Source organism: Cebus imitator, unplaced genomic scaffold (genome assembly GCF_001604975.1).
Source record: "Cebus imitator isolate Cc_AM_T3 unplaced genomic scaffold, Cebus_imitator-1.0 Scaffold267, whole genome shotgun sequence".
NCBI lineage: Eukaryota > Metazoa > Chordata > Mammalia > Primates > Cebidae > Cebus > Cebus imitator.
In genome coordinates this window covers 2,440,062-2,461,387 of record NW_016107582.1, presented here as the reverse complement: position 1 = coordinate 2,461,387, position 21,326 = coordinate 2,440,062, and the positions used below count along the sequence as shown (strand labels likewise).

Genomic DNA, 21,326 nt, shown 5'->3' with positions numbered 1-21,326 from the left:
ATCTAGACATTGTTTTTAACTAAAGCTTCTTTTAAAAAAACAACCTTTAGTCATATTTAAAATAGGCAGCTTAGTAAGTCAAACAATTCCCAATGCAGTGAAATAACAAGCAGGCTATTTCGAGAGACCACATGTGTATCTCATAAATACGCAAGTTGTAGCAATACCTCTGTCCCCAAAATCTGCCCAGAATAGCCCCAACACTGACTTTAATAGGTTATATATCCAAAGCAGAGTTTTCATTCTCTATCCCATGGAGGAGATAGGTAAAATAGCCAGACACAACAGCTGATATTCTGAAGTCTTCTTTTTAATTTTTCTTTAAAAAGATTATTCTTTTCCATATCAACGATTTCATTTTGGAGGCAGGCGCTGAGATAATCTCAGGTGTAAAATAAGCTAATTAAACACACGCCACTTAAACACTGAGATTAGCTGGAGCTCAGGTTTTCTGAGCAAAGCAAGAGCACAAATTAACCCAAGCTGAGTTGCTGCTACTCTTAAGATAACCCGAACCCATCACGGAGATTCGCGGCTGGCTGCGAACGTCAACGCTTAGCAGGGACGATTAAGCGATTCACAGCACTCTGGGGACTGTCAAAATGCTCGGCCCGGGCGACCGGCAGGGACAGACTCAACTCCCGGGGCACAAAGTCACCTCCACCCCGGTCCTCGCTCCCCCTGCAAACCCACCTCTAGTCTCCTCAAGAGCTGCCTCCGTAGGATAAGTTCGCCCCCAGCCGCGCCCCAACTTTGCCTTGCGTGGTCCCAAACTTTCCCTGGTGGATTGATAGGAAAATAAACCTAACGAATAGACGCCCCACCTGTGAGGTTAGAGCTGGGTTGCATTCGGTGAGGCGCTTGGCCCGCTTCCCCCTGGGTAGTTTGTAGGTGGTTGGGGAAGAGAAGCGTCCCTCTGCGCGTCTCCCCCGACGGCAGGCCCTACCCAGCGCCCCCCATCCCAAGCCAGAAGCAAGGGTAGCAGTGGCGGGGGGTCCAAATCCGCGTCCCAGAGCAGAGAGAGTTGGCTAACTCCTAGCGGGGCCTGGGGCGCCCACGTCCCCGGCAGAGCCACCTGTGAGCCGGCAGCGCAGCAACTGGATGCGCGCAACCCGGATCCGGGGAAGACGACCACCGCGACTACCGCGGCGGGCTGGGCGCAGCCACCCGCACTTACCAGGATAAGCTGGGAGGACCCGCACACGGCGGGACCCCGAGCGCGGCCCGCCGCTGCAGTCCGCCGCCCTCTCCGGCCCTCCGCCTCCCCGCTCCGAGGCCCGGGCTCCGGCTTGCGCTGGCCGCCGCTCTCGCCAGCCGGGGCTGGGCTCGGGAGGAGACTGAGCCGCTGCGAGCCCGGCGCTCAGAGTCTGGCGCTGCCCGGCCCCCGCCGGCCCCTCCCTCTGGGCTGTGCGCGGGGAGCGGGGCCGCAGCGCGCTCAGCTCCCGAGTCCTCTGCTCCACGCCTCCTGGGCGCAGAGGCGACGCTGGCAGCCGTCTCTTAGGAGATTTCTCCGCAGTGTGGACGGGGGTCAGGATTTGCAGGCGAGCAAGGGCAGAGAGGAGAAATCGTACAGGTCGGTGACGCGCCTAATTCCCCAAGCCTGAAAGTGCTGTCAACTTTGGGGTCATCTTAAGCTGAGCACCGCCTCTCTAATTATCTGCAAAAAGTGGTAACAGCCGCGTTTTTCTGTAGGCGGCGATGTAATATGTAATGGTGGAAAAGACGTTCAGTGAAAAGGCACGGAGGCCTGCAGGACAGGCTGTTGGAGTCCAGGGCTTCTTGAGTGTTGGATTTGGATGCCTGGGACACTGCAGGAGCTTTAGTCTTGCAAGCTGACCTTTCATTTCATGGGTGATGAAAGTGAGACCAAGACCCAGTGCCATTTTGCATCACTGACAGGCTTCGGCTTCTGGCCTCAGGACTTCCAGCCCAGTGCTCCTTCCTGTCCTGTCTGGAAAGCAAGATCCCCTTGACCACAAGCAATAGAATCAGGCTTGTTGGGGATTAGAGGCTAGGCGCTGGGCCAAAGAATGGAAGACGGTGGTAAGACAAATTGGTAGTGAACCCCTGTGACCCTGCCCTGCAACCACCAGCAAAGCTGCCAAGAGGTACCCACCTCGTGAAGCTCTGGAAGCTTTTCGCACATTTTCCTCTCTCCCTAACCTCCATCCTTCTGTTCTCTCCCCCATCCAAGAGGGTTTCTTCATGCCCTCCTTATGATGGGGGTAATGAGTATATATCCTGAGAGCTCATAACCTCTGATTTAGAGTACAGCTCTGTAGTGAGACCTCTGTGCCTACTCATCCCTAAGTCAAAGGAAGACTTGGGAACTTAGAAATCTTTTTTTCCCCCCTTCGAATCCAGGCATTCAAGACTGGACTTTCTTTTTCTTTCTCTTTTTGAGACCGGATCTTGCTATGTTGCCCAGGCTTGTCTTGAATTCCTGGGCTCTAGCAATCCTCCAGTCTCAGACTCCCAAGGGCTTGCAGACTACAGGTGCCTGATTGAATTTTATCTTTAACTTTTAATTTAGAAAATTGCAAACATACACAAATGTAAGAAAATAGTATAATCAATCTCCATGGGGCCATCACCAACTTGAACAATTATGAACTCTTGGCCAATCATATTTCCTCTCTACCCCCTCTTCCTGTGTCATCATTTTGAAGCAAATCCCAGAGGATCATATCATTTTAGCTGTAAATATTTTCAGAAAGCAATAAAACTATCAACTACCATTAGGGTTGTGTCAAGAAGACTCAGGGAACAATTCAAATAGGATCTCACTGACCATAGATGGGCTAATTTGAGCATCAAAATAATAATAATCACAATTGTTTAAAACACATCTAACATTCTATCTATAAATTCATAATTTTTAAAAAACAACTGAACGAATTGTTGATTATGAACAGATTATCTCAAGTTTTTAATTTGCATTTCTCTGATAGTGATTTTGAGCATTTTTCATGTTTGTTGGCTGTTTGTATATCTTCTTTAGAGAATTGTCTATTCATGTCCTTTGCTCACTTTTTGATGGGATTATTTGCTGTTTCCTTGCTAATTTGTTAGAGTTCCGTGTAGATTCTGAATATTCGTCCTTGGTCGGATGCACAGATTGTGAAGATTTTCTCCCACTCTATGGGTTGTTTGTTTACTCTGCTGATTATCTCTTGCTGTGCAGAAGCTTTTTAATTAGGTCTCATTTACTTATTTTTGTTTTTATTGGATTTGCTTTTGGGGTCTTAGTCATGAATTCCTTGCTTAAGCTAATGTCTAGAAGTTTTTCTTATGTTATCTTCTATAATTTTTATGGTTTCAGGTTCTCCCCCTACAGCCCAGAGATGACCCTGAGTCTTGATTTGGTGAGAAGGGGGATGAAATCCGGATGAAGACCTGATGAGCCCATAGATTGTATTGGTTGGGGTTTGCACTTGGTTGCATAAAAATTCATTCTTGGTGATTAAACCAAACGAGATTTTATTTTTCTCATGGTAAAAAGAAGTCTGAAAGCAGACTGCCCAAAGTTTATAAAATTGCTCCAAGATGCTGTCTGGGAACCCAGATCCTTTGATATGTCTTTCTTATTGTATGGCTTTATCTTCATGGCTACAAAATGGTTTCTTCCTTTTGCATCACATCTGTGTTCCAGGCAGGAAGAAGGGAAAGAGTAAAGGGTGAAAGGTAGAAGGCCTCCTCGCTAGGCTTTTGTCTTTTTATTTAGGAAAGGACACTGTCAAAGCTTCACTTACATTTATTTCACTGATCACAACTTGGTCACAGGGTCAGACATAGTAAGGGAGTATAAACCATATTTTAACTGGGCACACAGTCACCTTTTAGAAAATCAGGGATCTGTCAGTAATGGAGAAGAGAGAAATACATGTGCGAGTGACTAGAATTATTTGACACACAGTTCCAAAGCATTTCAATGAGATCCATATTGGACTGAAGATTTGGCAGTTGACCCAGAATTTGGCAATTAACTGCCACAACAGTTGAGAAGGCTACAACTGCCATCCTGCTAGTAATGGAGAAAAGCAGGGACTGTCATTTGTCTAAATCACACAACATGGAAGCAGAGGAATTGTGTAACACCTGTAGGTCTTCCAGATCCACAGACCTTATTGTCTAGTCATAAAGAAGAAAATTTACTACCATCAAATGGTGAGGTATTAAACAGTAGCACTTGCTAAGAGACTCAAGTAGATTAATCAATGGGTCTTTTTTTAGAAATTACTAAGGAGCTATTTCTTTATATTTGTAGATACATGTATAAGCAGAAACATTAGTTGGCATTATATTTACACTTCTATTAGTTGTAAGATTTGTTTGAACATGTAGTTTATAGCAGTCATTGGTATTACCAGTTAAGAACAATGGGCTCTTTTTGCTCTGAAGAGGAGGCTTTCAAAAATCAGTAATGAATTTTAAAAATCACCGGGTCACACCTAAGCTAATAAAGAATTTTTAATATAAAACTGCCAAAGCGGTACTAGTTAATAATAGTTTTGCTAAGCACCCATATCATTTTCACATAGCTATCTAGGATGGCATGATTTAAAATAGGGCTAGGAATATTCACTTGCCCCATATGAAATAATATCCTTAGGGGGCCACTTTGTCTACAATTCCAACATTAGAAATTCATTGCATTGGCTTTATAATTTATAACTTCCAGAATTTTTAAATAAATAAGTGGCTATGAAGTCATTGTAATGATTATTGTTTTTTTGATTTGATTATCATTCAGTCTCAAGGGAAAAAAATTCTAGTAAACTACCCTGAGGGGAAGGTAAAAGAGATAGCTGAGGGCCAGGTGCAGTGGCTCACGCCTGTAATTTCAGCATTTTGGGAGGCCTATGTGGGTGGACCACCTGAGGTCAGGAGTTCAAGACCAACCTGGCCAACATGGTGAAACCCCATCTCTACTAAAAATACACACACACAAAAAAAACAGCTGGGCATGATGGTGGGTACCTGTAATCCTACCTACTTGGGAGGCCGAGGGAAGAGAATCACTTGAACCCGGGAGGCAAGGGTTGCAGCGAGCTAAGACAGCACCATTGCAGTCCAGCCTGGGAAAAAAAAAAAAAACTCCATAAAAAAAAAAAAAAAAAAAAAAAAAGAGATAGCTGAATCATAAAGTTGTGGGCAACCCAGGGACACAATGAAGTACAGTACTCATACTTTTTTGTTAGTTTAATCATGTCTTTCTTCATTCTCTCCACATATACCACTTTTTTCTGATTTTTATTAAAATCTCTAGCTTCTGTTATTAAAATTGGCAGGCAACCAGCACACATATGAAGTATTCAATGTGCACAAAAGCAGTAGCTCCCAACCTTGACTTTAGTTAAACAAAATAACTGGGGATATTTTTAAAAGGCTCCTGATAATGACCCTCACTCTCCTACCATTACTAGGAGCCCCGTGAGAGCAAAGAGCCAGAATCATGCGTTTCTCAGCATCTAGCTCTGTGCTTGGCATTTGGCCAACATGTATCTGTGGAATGAATTAAGATGATGGCAAATACAGTTACTTAAAGGAAGGTGTGTCAATCTGGAGGATGTAGGTTATGCTATGGTAACAAAAAGTTCAAAAATCACAGTGGCTTAAAACAACGAAGGTTTTTGTTTCTCACTTGTGCTACCTGTCCTTTGTGAATTTTGCTGCATCATTCTCACTCCTAACCCCAAGCTGGTCACTATTTGGAACACTGCCTTTTGCTGTTGCAGAGAGAAAAGATGCATGGTAAACCTTGAACTTGCTTTTAAAGCTTCAGCTTGGAAGTGATGCATCACTGCTGCTAATATCTCATGGACTGAAGCAAATCAGATGGCCATATCTATTTTCAAGGGAGGAAGAAAGTTCAGTTGCACTGTGTGTTTGAGAGAAGAATGGAAAGATTTGGTGATCCTCAATAATAACTACCACAATGGGCATCAGTGGTGGAAAAAGGGAACTGATATGTTACGCACCTACCACGAACTAGAGTGTTTGCTAATCTCTTTTCAATCTCACGAGTTTTATCACTGTTATTATTCACAGATGAAGAAACTAAGGCTCAATGAGGTTAAGTAGCTTGCCAAATACCAAACAGCTCTCATGTGAATCCAATAATGACTCCAAAGCCCGAGTTCTACTATTCCTCATAGTATATCATAGTCTCTGCCTAAGAGTTAGTTGCATTTTTTTCCTGTTGAGATTATATACTTAGACAGAACCTATGGATTTCTTCTACCAATAGCTGGTCAACAATTGAGGATAGCTCTCTACTTCCTAAAAGGATCTGCTTTGCTTATTTAAAAAAAATCACAGATATAAATATCAAAATATTCTGACGTCTGTTAAGAAATGTTCTCCTCCAGTCTCTAAACCCTGACTGATTTTGTTTTCCTTTGCATTTGGCTCATTTTTTGTCTGGTGGCTTTCCTTTTCGGTTCAATGAGAACTATAAAAGCAGAAACAAATTTCTGTGGGATTGAGGGATGAAAGTGCAGGCTTCTTTGCTTTTGACGGAGGTTTCTGCAACAGCACTTAAGGCTAACCCCCACGTGATTGCTCTTTCTTCTTTTCTTATTCACTTATGAGGTGAGAAGTATGAATGCCAATTATTTTTACATTAGGAACAGGAATTTTTCTGGGCTTAAATGCCCAAGAAGCCCTGAGATTAAGCTTCTCTTTGAAATACCAGCTCAACTTCATTGCTCCTGAGCACCAAGACAGGTTATAGTCATTACAGAGTTAAGTGAATTAATGCAGGAGCAGAAAACCAATACCACACGTTCTCACTTATAAGTGGGAGCTAAACATATCAGGTACATGTGGAAACAAAGAAGGGAACAATAAACATGGGGACTACTTGTGGTGGGGTGTGGGAAGAGGGTGAGGATTGCTGACTACCTGGGTGACAAAATTATCTGTACATCAAGCCCCTGTGACATACACTTACCAATGTAACAAACCTGCACCTCTGGAATCTAAAAGAAAAGTTGGTAAGTTGGAAAGTAAAAAAAGAAAAAAAAAAAAAAAAAAAAAAAAAAAAAAAAAAAAAAAAAAAAAAAAAAAAAAANAAAAAAAAAAAAAAAAAAAAAAAAAAAAAAAAAAAAAAGAAAGGCCACAGTGTGAGGGCTGGAAGTGGGGTCTATCAATTTCATCAAGAGACTTGGAGTTTAAACCATTGGCTGTCTTCCTGATTCCAGCAGGGACTTCCTGAGAGTCCCCCAGGGTACTCTCTTGTCTCTCAGAGCCACATCAGCTAGGAAATAAGGATACATAATACTGGTAAAGGAGGCACACTGGAGAAGAGGGTACAGAGGCAGGACAGCTCACTCGCAAGGCAAACAAGGAGCATTGCCTTTTACAACTCAAAAAATTGTGCGCCTGTTGCCTTCTTTCTTAAGCTACACTCTACCTATTTTTGTTTCAGAATTTCAAAATAAAATAAAGCTTAAAATACTGGGAAAGAGAAACCACATGCCTTGAGCCTCAAACATAGGACAAGCCAGAAGGAAGGTGCTGCTGTGTCTGGTTTCTGAATGCTGAATCAAAACACTTGTTTTATTCAATTCGTAAAATTGAAATGAAGCTCACTAATTATTTTCCCAGCTCAGTTGTGGGGAGAAGTCTCAAGTTGTTCAACTGGAGCAAACCTTCCTCCATCTCATCCATACAGTATGCACAGATGTGGTGGGTGTAGTGTGCTCGCGAGGGGCGGGGTTCCTCAGCATCCTGACACTGTGTGAGCAGGCACTCTCCATCTACCATCCCCCGGCCCAATACCAGGATGCATGTAATAAGCCTGTTTTGGGTTCATGCCCACCATTTTCCAAATGGTGAATGCGATTTTTGCTGTTGCAGAGAGAAAAGATGCATAGCAAATCTTGAACTTGCTTTTAAAGCTTCAGCTTGGAAGTGATACATCACTGCTGCTAACATCTCATGGACGAGCAGCAATAACAGCGACAGTACCTCTCCACTTGCTTCTCTTTTTGCTCATCTCTCAATTTGTTTGAAGCCAAGTTAGGGACAGGTGACATATATTGAACCCCTCAAATACTCCAAATATTGCCACAAGGCTTATATTGAAAAACTAATTCTTTCTCCCTGAAACTTCTGTTTCCTGGTCTCTAGAAAGAACCATATTAAAACGTTTTAGCTGTTTTGTTTTTTAAAGCTTTTGTTTCCTGGTACTTAGGACCATCTTTCAAAGTAGTAGGGTCACTTTGTTGTCTCTTGATTTTTCTGATTTGGATGTTAGCTGCTAAATTCTTATCAGGGAAGAGGTGGATTTCTTCTTCTTAAATATTCTCCCCACTCCCTCCCTGAAGCCTCAGTCTCAGCATACTCCCTCCTCCATTCTTCCCATATAGTTATATTACCACTTGGAATACACAGTCACCATTTACATCCTTTAATTATGTAACTATAACCATCAGTTGAACTGTATAGTATACTAATTCACCCCAAACTCTCTGATGGAACTGTACATTTCCCCTCAGTGGTTTCAAACATGTCAGTAGATCTTCCAGTTTCTTGTTTCCTCCTTGGGAGCTCATGCCCCTGTTTTTATGTCTCCCACATGGTACTCATTCTAGGAATTTTCTGTGCCTCTTCATTGCGTTAAAAACCCAGTGTCCTGAAGCCTCTTTCTTGTTTACTCCCTTGGTTTTTGGAGCACAGCCTCCAGTATCTTCCCCAGGATGGAGCACAGGAGGAAAATATTTGAATCCGCGTGTGTTTTTCATGTCTTGATCCCACTCCCACACTCTATTTTCCAAATACGGCTTTGTGTAAATATCTAGGTTAGAAATCATCTTCCCTGCATATTTTTAAGGTAATCCTTTCTTCACTGTATTTGACATGTCATTGTTGCTGTAGAGAAGCCTGATGTCATTTGAATTCCTGGTCCTTTCTGTTGGAACCTATTTTTTCTTTTGAGAAGATCTTTAAGTCTTTTTATTTGCAGTGTTCTAAAGCTTGATGATAACGTGACTTGGAGTAGATCTTTTCTCATTATTTTCTGTCTAGAAACTCACAAATATCTGGGAAATTTGTTTTGTGTATATTTAAATTTTTTTCTTATCTCCATTTATATTTCCTTTTTGGAGTCTCTATTGTTTTCATATTGATCTTCCTTGCCTGGTCCTCTAATTAACACTTTATTTTTTCTCCATTTTCTATTCATCAACTTTATCATTTAACCCTTCTCTTGTTAAAAAGAAAGGTCCTCACGTTTTTAACTTTTCAGAAGTTCTATCTTGTTATTTGCATATTTCGATTACAGTTTCCCATTTTTATTTCATAGGTCTATTAGCTTCTCTTATGTCTCTGAAATAATGGAAATTTCATGAGGCTATAAACTTTATCTGGTTTGTTCATTACTTTATGTTGAATGCCTAGAACAATGATGGCCTACTATAACAGGTGTTCAATAAGTACCTTTGAGTTAATGAGAATATTTACTGTAGCTTATTGTGTATTTTCTTCTGTTCCCTGAAGTTTCTGTTTCCCACAAGTTCCTTTTTACTATAATATTTGTTCTGGTCTGGTTTTCATACCACAGGCCTTCCTAAAGTATTTGGTGATCTTTGATGTCTGTTAATAATTATGAATCAGGCATTAAAATGCTAATGAAAACTTGCTTGGATATGACCTGCCACGTCGAGGTCTTTACTGCAGGGTAATCAAGTGAGGATGCAACCATTTCATTGCCAGAAACACATGTCAGTATCTGTACATAATTTATCTTAGGCTGATCAATTTCCCTAGGCAGGGTTCTCCAAGCTCTTCTCTGAAGTATTTGTGTTTGGCTGCCAGCAGTATGACAGCGAAGCTAGAAAAGAGGCTGGGGGACTTTCATTATTCAGTTTATAGACTTGAAGGTAGCTTACCCTTATCTTCAGCTTTGCCTGATGTCCTAGAACTCTGGCTTAGCTTCTACAGAGAGTCAACCTCCCCCTTTTTGCCAGGGCAGGAAGGGGCAGTCTCCTGGCCATAAAGGATGGGGAAGGGCGTTTGAAGGTACAATTGTACCTTTAAGATTTCCATTCAAGCTTCCTATTTTCAGCCCCATCTTGTGCCTCTGCTGTATTGGTTTTCTATTGCAGGCTGTAACCAGTTACTACAACCTTTGTGTTTTAAAACAGCACACATTTATTATCTTATAGTTCTGTCAGTCAGAAATCTGGTATGGGCTAGTTCTTCTTTCCTTTTATGCTTTCTTTTCCCCTAGTATCTCATTTCTCCAGTCTTACCTTTCATTCATGTATCTGTAAAATTGGATCTTGTTTTTATAATCCAATTCTGAGATTATATTTCACTTAATAAACTAGTTTATTCATTTTAGTTGCTTGAAATATGTTTTATCCAAATATGTTTTATCTAAAATTTGTCACCACATTTCATATTTATGTTTTTAATGCTCCATCATATTCTTTCATTTGTTCTTTTCTATAATACGATTACACTTGTATTTGTTGATTTGTCAATGTTAGATAGTAGTATTGATTTGCTGCTAAACACAACGCCATTATGAACTTAACATTCTTTCTTAAAATCCCTTTTCCAACTGTATAGAACAAAATAATTCCTACTGCCATAGTTAGTTAGCCTTAGTCCTTTACTGAATAAGTTGCATACTCCATCTACGTCTTCCAAAACATGACTTTCTTATTTGGAGAGTTTTTATATTAATGCATATCTTGGTTAGCTGGATTTAATTACCAAGTCATTTTTACAAAGAGGGTCTATGAGTGAGATATTTGATACTGATAAATCTTTCCATTGCTTTTATATATTAACAATAAGTTTCATCAAATCTTTTATAACACACACACACATACACACCCCTGGAAATTGCAGATACTGTTCCACTGACTCTGTCACTTGATTTGCTAATCTAGAGAAACATGTATCCATAATTTTTTCACTTGCTTTATCTGCTCATATGCCTGGAGTATTCTTCCTTTATCGCTGAAGTTCTATAACACATATGGCAAGTCTCAGTGAAGATCTATAGCTATTTATACCCCTTTCTACTTTTTATCAAATAAGGCATGCCCTTTCTCTCTGTATCTTACTTTATTTCTGGTTTAAGAATATGACTTTTTTTTCTGTTTCTAGTTGTATCATCTTCTTTGGGAAATGTACAATTATGCACATATCACCTTTTCATCCTCAGTATCATCTCCTCTCTCATTTTCATCTTCTTGTTGTATTTCATTTCATTTCATGGGATTGCCAAAGAAAGCTTCTCTATTCTACTAACTCTTTTTAAAAATAGATTTTATTTTATTTCTTGCTGCTGCTAATGGTACTTTTATTTTTATTGTTTCTATTTGTTTTCTTATATTCAATTTCTTTTTTCAACTCTTCTAACTGATGCTTTTTTTCCCTACTATCTCATTTCTCCAGTCTTATATTTCATTCATTCTCTTAGCTTTATTTTTTATCTACTTAGAAAAAGTCTTTGTCACTTTTATTTCTTTGAGAGAAAATACTTTGCTGAAGTATTTGCCGATATATTTTTTCTGTTTCCTAAAGTAATTTTTCTTCTGTATATTATTTATCCGCCGTCTGCATGTGATGTTTCCTTCAACCCCCTGCCACGTTCTGTGTATCTATTTGGTGGAATCCATGTTGTGTCCTTTACTCACTCATCTTGACTGTGGTAGGTTCTCTACATGCTTGCACTTAGCTCATGAAGTTTGGAGACAAATGGGAGGTAAGGAATGAGGAGGAGTCATCTGAGATACCCGTCAGCTTAAAATCAGCTTAAAACCACAGATAGCATAGAATCTATAGATTCTCTGCATGAGCCAGTTCTCTCCTTAACTTTTAGCCTCCCCTAACTGCAGTGAGAAAGCACATCCAGGCGAGCTCACAGCGTGGGTCGTAATGAAGGCTAATAGATCGCAGATATTTTGTGTTTAATAATTTGGTGTTTATTTCTATTCAGTCCGCTTTGGTCACCACTATAAATATGCTTAATACTCTCCCCTCTCTCTATCATACTCTGGTTTTTGAATTGATACATTAGTTTCCTTGGGCTGCCTCAACAAATGACCACAAACTTGGTGGCATCGAACAACAGAAATTTATTCCCTCATAGTTCTGGAGGCTAGGAGTCTGACATCTCCTAGCATGGTTAAGGCTTCAGAGAAGAATCCTTCATTGACTCTTTCTAGCTTCTGGTGGCTCCCAGCAATTTTTGGCATTCCTGAATTTGTGGCTACATCACTGCAGTCTCTGCCATCTTTTCCATATGGTTTTCTTTTCTCTGTATCTCTATTCTCTCTCTCTGTCTCTCTCTCTCTCTCTCTCTCTCTCTCTCTTTCTGTCTCTCTCTCTATGAAGTCTTGCTCTGTCTGTCAGGCTGGAGTGCAGTGGCGTGATCTCAGCTCACTGGAACCTCTGCCTCCCAGGTTCAAGTGATTCTCCTACCTCAGCCTCCCAAGTAGCTGGGATTACAGGCGCCCGCTACCATGCCCAGCTAATTTTTGCATTTTTAGTAGAGATGGGGTTTCACCATGGTGGCCAGGCTGGACTCGAACTCCTGCCCTCAGGCGATTCGCCTGCCTCAGCCTCTCAAAGTTCTGGGATTACAGGCATGAGCCACTGCACCTAGCCTCTATTCTCTTCTTATAAAGACACCAGTCATTGGATATAGAGCCCGTTCTAAATCTAGGATGATTTCTAAATTTGGAATAGATCATGTTCTGAGGTTTCAGGTAGCCATCAGTGGGGAAGGCATTTTTCAACCCACTACTTGTGGAATAGAAGTCCAAGTCTGAGAAAATAATACGTTGTCTCCACATTCTGACCCCTCTAGCCCTGCTAATCCGTGATGAGAAAGTGAGGCCGCAAGGTATAGCCTCTCCTCCTCTATTAGTCTCTATCTTCACTTTTTGTTGTTGCAAGCAAGAACTTAGATTTCTCTTGACTTATCACTTATTGTGAGGGAATATTATTGAGCACTGGAACTTTATTACTTTATAAAAAATTCTCTCAATTTGTCCAAATATCATTGTACTTTGCAAAAATTCTTTCTCACTGTTAGTTATGAATGTAGCCATTTCTTGGGTTAATTATGGATGGAATTTCCTTCACTGTATAATTTTGTCTTGTTGTTGATTTGGAGGCACTTTAATGAGGCAAGTGGGGAAAAACATGTATTATACAGTACATTTCAAAAGGCTGTGTAATATTTTATCTCACATATGAATCATAATTTATTTAGCAATTCCCCATTACCCTATTGTTTTCCAGTTATAAATAACGATGTAATGGATATAATTATACATGTATCTCAGCATGGAAAGATTCTCTTATTTCCTTTGGAGTATGTTTCTTGCTAAGGGGAACCATCTGGAAATTCATGTGTATCTATCTTTAATGAGTGGGATGGAGAGGAAGAGTCTTCTCTGCTGATGTTCTCCCATAGATCACGCTACTTCTCTCAATAATCAGTGGTGAGTCTACCTTATATGTAATTCACAGGGAGGGCCAATGGGCCTCCAGCCTTGTCTTGGCTAAAGTCCATAGCAAAAGTATTGGGAAGTAATTACTGTCTTTTCCCCAAATACTTCATGTATTGTTAGTTTTCTATAAACCAAGAACATATCAGACTGCAATGGAGGTTGTCCTTTATTAAAGATAATTCTCTTGCCCCTACAAAGAGAGACCCCGTAGATCTAGAGCTGATATTTAGTGGACAGGTTTTTTGCTAAAATACTGAAATACTTCTATACCACTTGAAACATTATATCACAGTAACATGATAAACAGCTAAGTTGATTTATATTATAAGCTTTAGAGTAAATTTATTAGTTGAAGTGAAATATTGTAGGATATCTCAACAACCCCTGATACATGGGCCAGCTGTCACAACATCTAAGAAATATTTGTAGCTCTATGACTGGTTGGCCAATGTCTAGTAAGCAATGCAGATACATTGTGTATTCTTTATAAAACTCAGTGTTTTTGGAGAATCACCAGTTTATCTTCATCATGGAATTATAGTTCCTATTGCATCTGAATAGTTTGGTTTTTGTCTTTCATAGCTAATGTGTTGTAAATCTTCTGTAAGTGTATATTATATTGTTTCAAAAACAAGGACTTATAATAAGATACTGAATACAAATACCCAGGATGAAGGAACAACAAATTCTAGATATGTTTCTCATCATTTCTGTTAAATACAATGAATAGGAATTGTTTGGATCTGTGGTAACATAGAGACGAAATGATATCAAAATTATATTATTAAAAGATAGAAATGTTAAATGCTTAAACATTTTATTTGATTAGAAATAATGATCAATTAAATCTCTTGGTTTAAACAAAGGAGATACAATCATTTTTTTAAAATCAAGAATGGGTAAAATAATAAAAATGTTTAAAAGTTTTAAAAATCAAATTCTTGAAAAAGTAAATGAAATTATGTGAAAGTGCAGAAAAATAATGGACAGTTTTAGACATGAATATTTAATAAAATATCAGAAAAAGAATAATCTTAATATGGACATGCTATGTTCTGAATGTTTGTGTCCCTCAAAACGTACGTATTAAAATGTAATTCCCAATGCAATAGTATTAAAAGGTTGGGCCCTTAGGGGGTGATCAGGTCATGAGGATGGAGCCCACATGAATGGGATTAGTGCTTTTATAAAATAAATCCTAGAGAGCTTATTTGCCTCTTCTGCCATGTGAGGATGCAGAAAGAAGTTGCCACATGAAGCAGACAGTGAGCCCTCACCAGACACTGAATCTGTTGACATCTTGATCTGGGACTCTCAACTTCTAGAACTGTATGAAAAAAATTTCTATTGTTTATAAGCCACTCATTTATGGTATTTTTGTTATAGCAGCTGGAATGGGCTAAGACAGGACACATAATTGTAATCTATATATGCAGTTCTGGCTTGTTAAGAAGATACGTAGTGAAATGAGAATGCTTCTTTTGGAAAACATAAATTGAGACAGTAAAATTTCAATTATTATTGACGAACCTTCATCTGCTCTATATAAACATCGTAGAATCATTTTCTTTAAATGAAAAATTCAATACTTTGAAGAGAGTTGAAAATTGCTATTTTGCTTTTTAGTCTTGGGAAGCTGACATACATAAGATCAATACAAGTTTTTTGTTGGTGATGCTTGAGAAAAAATGATTTCAATGAAATATATTGACATAAAAACCTTACTGGACTTTATGTAGTTGTGCCAGTGTAATGTTAAGGAGAAAGTCTGAAGTTTTAACTATAATTTTTAAAAAATCTGGATATTTTAATTTGGCACTATTTAAGTAACCATATTCAATCACTTATGATTAATGCCATAAAATATAAAATAAATGTTTTCTCAATAACTTTATGTTTACTACTTTTCATCAAATAAACATCAGAAAGAATTATCCAATAATTCAGAAGAGATGATAAATGAAATAATAAAAATTAGAGAAATATTTGCACTTCAATTGTCAGCTTATGATGCTAGAGCTGAAAAAGCAGTTTGGAAATTATGGCATTATTAGAAATTGTGAAAGGGTATAGTTTAATATTTGAGAAACTAAACAGAGTTTGGAGCATTGGGGTTTCTATTAATAAAATAAGTTTATTGAGATATAATTCATATCCCATTAAATTCATCTTTTAAAAATATAAATTTCTCTTGTTTTTAGTGATGAAAAATTACATTTAGTGAAGAAGAAATGTTATTTAGTGAAGAAGAAATGATATTGACAATAAACTGACCTGGTACATCTTCTGATGGTGTGGAAAAATAGTGATGTGTGAGTCCTCTAACATTGTTCTTTTTCAATATTGTTTTGGCTATTCTGGGTGTCATGAATTTACACATTAATTATAGAGCCAGCTTGTTAAAGAGGGCAGCCTGCAAGGGAGCCAGCTGGGATTTTTATAAAAATTGTGTTGAACTGGTAGACCAATTTGGAAAGAATGCTGTCTTAATATTAAGCTTTTCAATCCACAAACATGGAAATTATTTATATTTATTTAGGTCCTCTTTAATTTCTTTCAAAAATGTTTTATAACTTTTCAGGGTATATGTTTTATACCTTTTGAAAAAAAATTTAAATGAATATAGGCTATTTATACATATTTATGGAGGTACTCTTGTTAAATTTAATCTTAACTGTTATTATTTTCAAAGTTATCATAAATGGAATTGTTTTCCTAATTTCGTTTTCAATTTTCTATTGCTAGTATACAGAAATAAAATTGATGTTTATATATTATCTTATATCCTACAACCTTGCTGAACGTGCTTATTCATTCTAATAGCTTTTAGGGGAGTCCTTAGGATTTCCTGTGTTCAAGATCCTGTCAATTGCAAATAAAGAGTTTAATTCTTGCTTTCTAATCAAGATGCTTTTTTTTTTTTTTTTTCATTTTCTAATTGCATTGGTTAGAACCTCCAGTACAATGTTGAATGAAAGTGGTGAGAGCTGTCTTATTCCTGATCTCAGGGGGAAGGCATTCAATCTTCCACCATTAAGTACAATGTTGGCTGTGCATTTTTCATAGATGGTTTCATCAGGCTGAGGAAGCTCCTTTCTATTCTTAGTTTGCTGAGTGTTTTATTTTTTAATCATAAAATCATGTTAGATTTTATCAAACGCTTCTTCTGTCTCAAAATGATAATGTAGCTTTTCTCCTTTATTCTACTAATGTGGCATATTATATTAATTGACTTTCAGATGTTTGGAGATTTGATTTTAATAAATGATATTCTAACAGAGACGTTAGCACTTTCTTTAACTTTACAAGAAAGAAATGTTTTAATTATCAAAGCTGACATAATTTGACAAACCATCACTGTGATTGAACACAGAATACCGATATATTATTCTTGACACTGGTCAACACAATATAATATGTGGTATAATGGTGTCAATAATGGAATAATTTTACATAAGTACCCACCTATATTTTATGGAAAATACTGACACATTTTGACTTTGCCATTCATCATATTGACTTGCCCTCTTTAGCTTTATATTTTGTAAGGATGCTTATGTTTCACATTGAGGTAGTTAGTATAATTGAACATGACAATGCCATAAACAGACATTTCCTGTGCCATTTTTCTAGAGACTACTATCCAAGGCAACATAAATCCATTAATAAATACCTTAATGTTTGGTGGTTCATCTAACAATAAATCTGCCCAACAATGCTATTAAACAGAGCAGTATTACCTCACCTTATTAAAAAATACATTTTAGGAGATTAACTCAAAATGAACATACATATGGTTGGTTCCATTGGACTGTGCTCTTTTGAGGGCAAGTACTTTGTCAATGTGATATCCCCAAATTTTTGAATAGTGCCTGACACACAGAAGGCTCTTAATAAACATTTGTTGCCTGAGTGAATGAATTTAATCCCTTGCTGTGAGCAATCAAACCTAGTGAGAGATCAAGATAAGAAACAAAAATTAGGTTACCCTGATTAGTTCTTTTTGAACCTATGCCTTCAAAGGCATTCAGGCATTCAGGCTATGAGCTAGATACTTTTTTTTTCACTGTTAGATTCCGGTTTTGTGTGGCCTGAAGTTCAAATGCTTTTATGAGTCTGAATTTTTAAAAAATGCAAACTTATTTATAGGGCATTTATAGGGTTGGGCAAATGTGGGTCCCTGAGGGTTAAGCTTTATTATCTTCACAGTGAAATGTCACTATAGATTCAAGCTTGTTGAATAAATTAATAAATGAAAGTATTTTTCCCTTCTAAAAATTAAAGCAAAACTTTTGTAGTGCCTCATTTTACTTTGACTTTGTCTCTTAAACTAGATAAAACTAGAATAGGCATAGTGTTAATCAAGTATTAGGATAACTCAGACTAAAAAGGGTTAATTTTATTTAAAAAATATAATTATCTAGAAAAACTTCAGCAACAAGTGAAATCCTGAAATTTAAAGCTATAAGGGATAGAGTGGAATCAGCTTGGTGTGAAGACTGGGTAAACAGTGGAGTGCACACATAGATCAGGCATCAGGGGCTTAGCTTCTAGCCATTAACTAGATGTGTGACTTTGGGTATATCCACCTTATATAGGGAGATTCAGAAAATATGATTAGATATAGAGTGTATTTGAGTACAAAGTTTGAGGACATGCACTTGGGAAGCACAGATTTCAAAGAATGGAAATCAATGTTTTGAAATATAAAGATTTGGGATCATTTATATAGACAAGGTTTAGGAAAGCTTGAGAAAATGTCAGCATCTTTCTATATAAGATTTACTGTGTAGTTAGAATGTGTTTGGGATAGAATTGGTTGAGATCTTATTTTTCTTTCAGGGCAGGCATATTTAACATTCTACACCAAAGATATGGCAGTCATGAAATCTTCTGTGCTATCTGATCGAAGTTAGACAGGACAATACAGGAGATAGCTAATCTATTAATATAACAAAGTCAGTGATTAGAAGGCATGAAGGTTTGGTCTCTGGTTTCTTCTAGTCATTTAAGAATAATGAGAAGGTGTTAATCCATAATCTAAGAAGCAGAAGTTGCAACTATGTACTATGACTCACATCACAGTCACATCTCTCTTATAACTTAAAGTGTTTTGGGGTGTTGGAAATGGGTTTATAACATTGGAAAGAATCCACACCAAGATAATGGATCGCTCAGCAAGGCTAGTTTACTTTCTGCAGAAAGGGTACAACTTGCTGACAGTCTTGCCATGAGAGCACACCTGAACAAAGGAGACAGGGACATTTATAAATTTCATAATCTGACGCAATCGCCCTACTGCTGTGTCCAGTTTCCATTGGCCAGAATGGGACCTCACATTCTATGCTTGACTTGATTGGCTAAAAACTAGAAAATTTTTTGAATAGATAATTGGGAAAGAAGACAAGGAAGAAGCAGCTAGTCAGGAGAAGGTCAGGAGGGTTTCCAAATAAGGAATGGCATGCACCAGGGTTTGGAGCTTGCCCAGTTCTGTTCAGACATGCTGGAGTGAGTCAAGGTAGCTGATTTAAGATGTAGGTGGTTTAAGGAATATATATACATGGTTATATGTTTATGCTAATAGCGATAATGGCCATAGAATAAGAGATTGTAACTCCTTATAATGCAGTCTAAGATATAGACTTTGAAGAAGAAGTTTCCCATCTCTCACATGGGGGTTCTAACAACTTCACAAGTAGGTCCCTCCTTTTTTTGCAGCCTCAGTTTTCTTATCTGTAAAATAAAGACTCTGGGCTAGACAAACTCTGAGATTCCATCTGCTTTGAATTTTGATGCCTGTTTCTAAAGAGATAGATTTGAAAACTCATTTCTGTAATCACAAAATCACATGTCAAAACAGACACTGAAAGAGAAAACATAGGGAGAAATGCTAATTTTATACTACATCTTATATCTCATTTGAGATTTTCTTTTATGATAAAAAAGAAATAAAAAATGGACTTCAAGTCTCTGTAGCATTTGAATTCTGTCCTTTTTTGGAAACAATCTTGCTGATCTGACTCTTGAACTTCATAATCCAAGTGGAACTATTTATAATACCAGGACTTTAAGTTAGTAAAGTGGTGTATCTTTATGGTAACAAGGAACAAAAAAAAAGGCAATAGATTTGAAATTTATGTAAGAACTTGGCTTTTGCCATTTATCTGAACACAACAACGTCTTCTAGCCTTTTCTGTTAGTACAGGAAGTTGTTTCCTAATTTGGTTATTCAATATGATATTTTATTTTGCTTTTCTCACATCCTTTAGGAAGAACTGATATGTTAGAAGAAGAAGTACAACAGTGGATTCTATTAGAAAGAAAAAATGAGAAAGAAATTATATTTAGGAAGAAGGATAAAATGAATGGCTCAAGTAGACTTGTAGCTGCAACCAAATCTAAATATAAAAGGGTTACTATGACTACAAAGGCGGTATATTTGAATAAAAATGGGTATGAAAGTCTCTTTCACATGCTAATTGAAATTGTAGGAAGTTAGTCTCTCTCTCTCTCTCTACCTCCTCTTCTAAGTTATGGCTTTTAGATTGAATCTGCTTTAAACAAAACTATTGCCCTGTGAAACTGAAAAGCACTTTCACTTTTCCTGTGTAAGGGCTAGTTTACACCAGTTCCAGCATTGTGACTCTGATTCTTCATTTGTTCAGAGTCAGAGCCTCAGGAATGCCCCTACCACAACCTTGTTTTTTTTTTTTTTTTTTTTTTTTTGATGAAGAAAAAGCACAATGATTCACCTGAAACATCTTTAAGGTATAAGTCATCCCTTCTAAACGGCTATTCCTTTCAATAAATTTAGAGAAGAATTATAGAGCAAATTCTAAACGCAAAGCACAGTGGGGAAAGACAAATGTGGGGAAAGATAGATAATTTGGGTTCTGCTCCCCAAGGACTCCCTACAGATAGAGAGTTACTGAGTAATCTTTTTGGATTCTTTCTGGATCTTGCTTCAGACTCCTAAGAAATAGCCATTGTTCCTTGTAGTTAAATATAGATTGTGCTGGAAGGTGCCTGAAATAAAACCACTATGGTATTGTCAGCATTACCAGATGACACAGGTGTATTTGAATTTACTGCAGTATACTGTCTCATCTCTGATAAATTTAAAGAACATACATGGATTCTGCTTTTAAAAGGCATGTGAGTAATGAATTGGAACTTGCTTTATGTCCCATGAAAGAAATGGTTGACATTTACAATGTGAGTATTTGACTATATAACTTTTTGTCCTGAGAACAACAGTTTACAAGTTTAAGAACATGAGTTTTCTGATTCAGTGTGGGCAATTGTGGGAAAAATGCTCACGGGTCCAAACCCAGAGAATGGACTCAGGCACAAAGAACAGCGAAAGTGAGACTTTTAACAGCGGTTTTGCAAGATCGGATGTCAGGCATATCCGGGGTAGCTACTGCAGGTAATTTATCTCCTTGCATGCAAGTCCCTCCCCAAGTTCCTCACTGGTTGAGCACTATGGGGTCACATTGCCTAAGTTTCATTATCCCCTTTATAAGGTTATACCCTGTTCCCTTCCCTGCTTAAGTTTCGATTTCCCAATAATGAAACTTTCTTCCTTTTTATGAGCTGACCCCTCCTCTACATTCTGTTCACTTATTACGACTTTCTAGGAGCATAAGCCATGTGGTTTGTTACATCCGCAGGCTGGCTGCCTGTGCTTAGATTTACCATGCCTTAAAAATGGACCATTTAAGGCCGGGCGCGGTGGCTCAAGCCTGTAATCCCAGCACTTTGGGAGGCCGAGGCGGGTGGATCACAAGGTCAAGAGATCGAGACCATCCTGGTCAACATGGTGAAACCCCGTCTCTACTA

At 38.1% G+C, this 21,326-nt stretch overlaps 1 protein-coding gene and 1 long non-coding RNA gene across 4 annotated transcripts in view; one reads left to right on the top strand and one right to left on the bottom strand.

Annotated features, from left to right (window-relative positions):
• Positions 1–1,295, bottom strand: part of SLC24A2 (solute carrier family 24 member 2) — a 277,206-nt gene extending 275,911 nt beyond the window's left edge. The window contains exon 1 of one of the 3 annotated variants that reach the window (XM_017500645.2): positions 1,178–1,295. The gene's annotated coding sequence lies outside the window, so the exon portion shown is untranslated. Of the gene's footprint in view, positions 1–824; positions 1,099–1,177 lie in introns of those variants that run through there. The other 2 variants (XM_017500646.2, XM_037728523.1) reach the window with 2 other exon arrangements.
• A 36-nt stretch (positions 1,296–1,331) lies between these two features.
• The window catches only part of LOC119467219, a 104,130-nt gene continuing 84,135 nt past the window's right edge, over positions 1,332–21,326 (top strand). The window contains exon 1 of the long non-coding RNA XR_005195756.1: positions 1,332–1,573. This is a non-coding gene — a long non-coding RNA (uncharacterized LOC119467219). The remainder of the gene's footprint in view (positions 1,574–21,326) is intronic.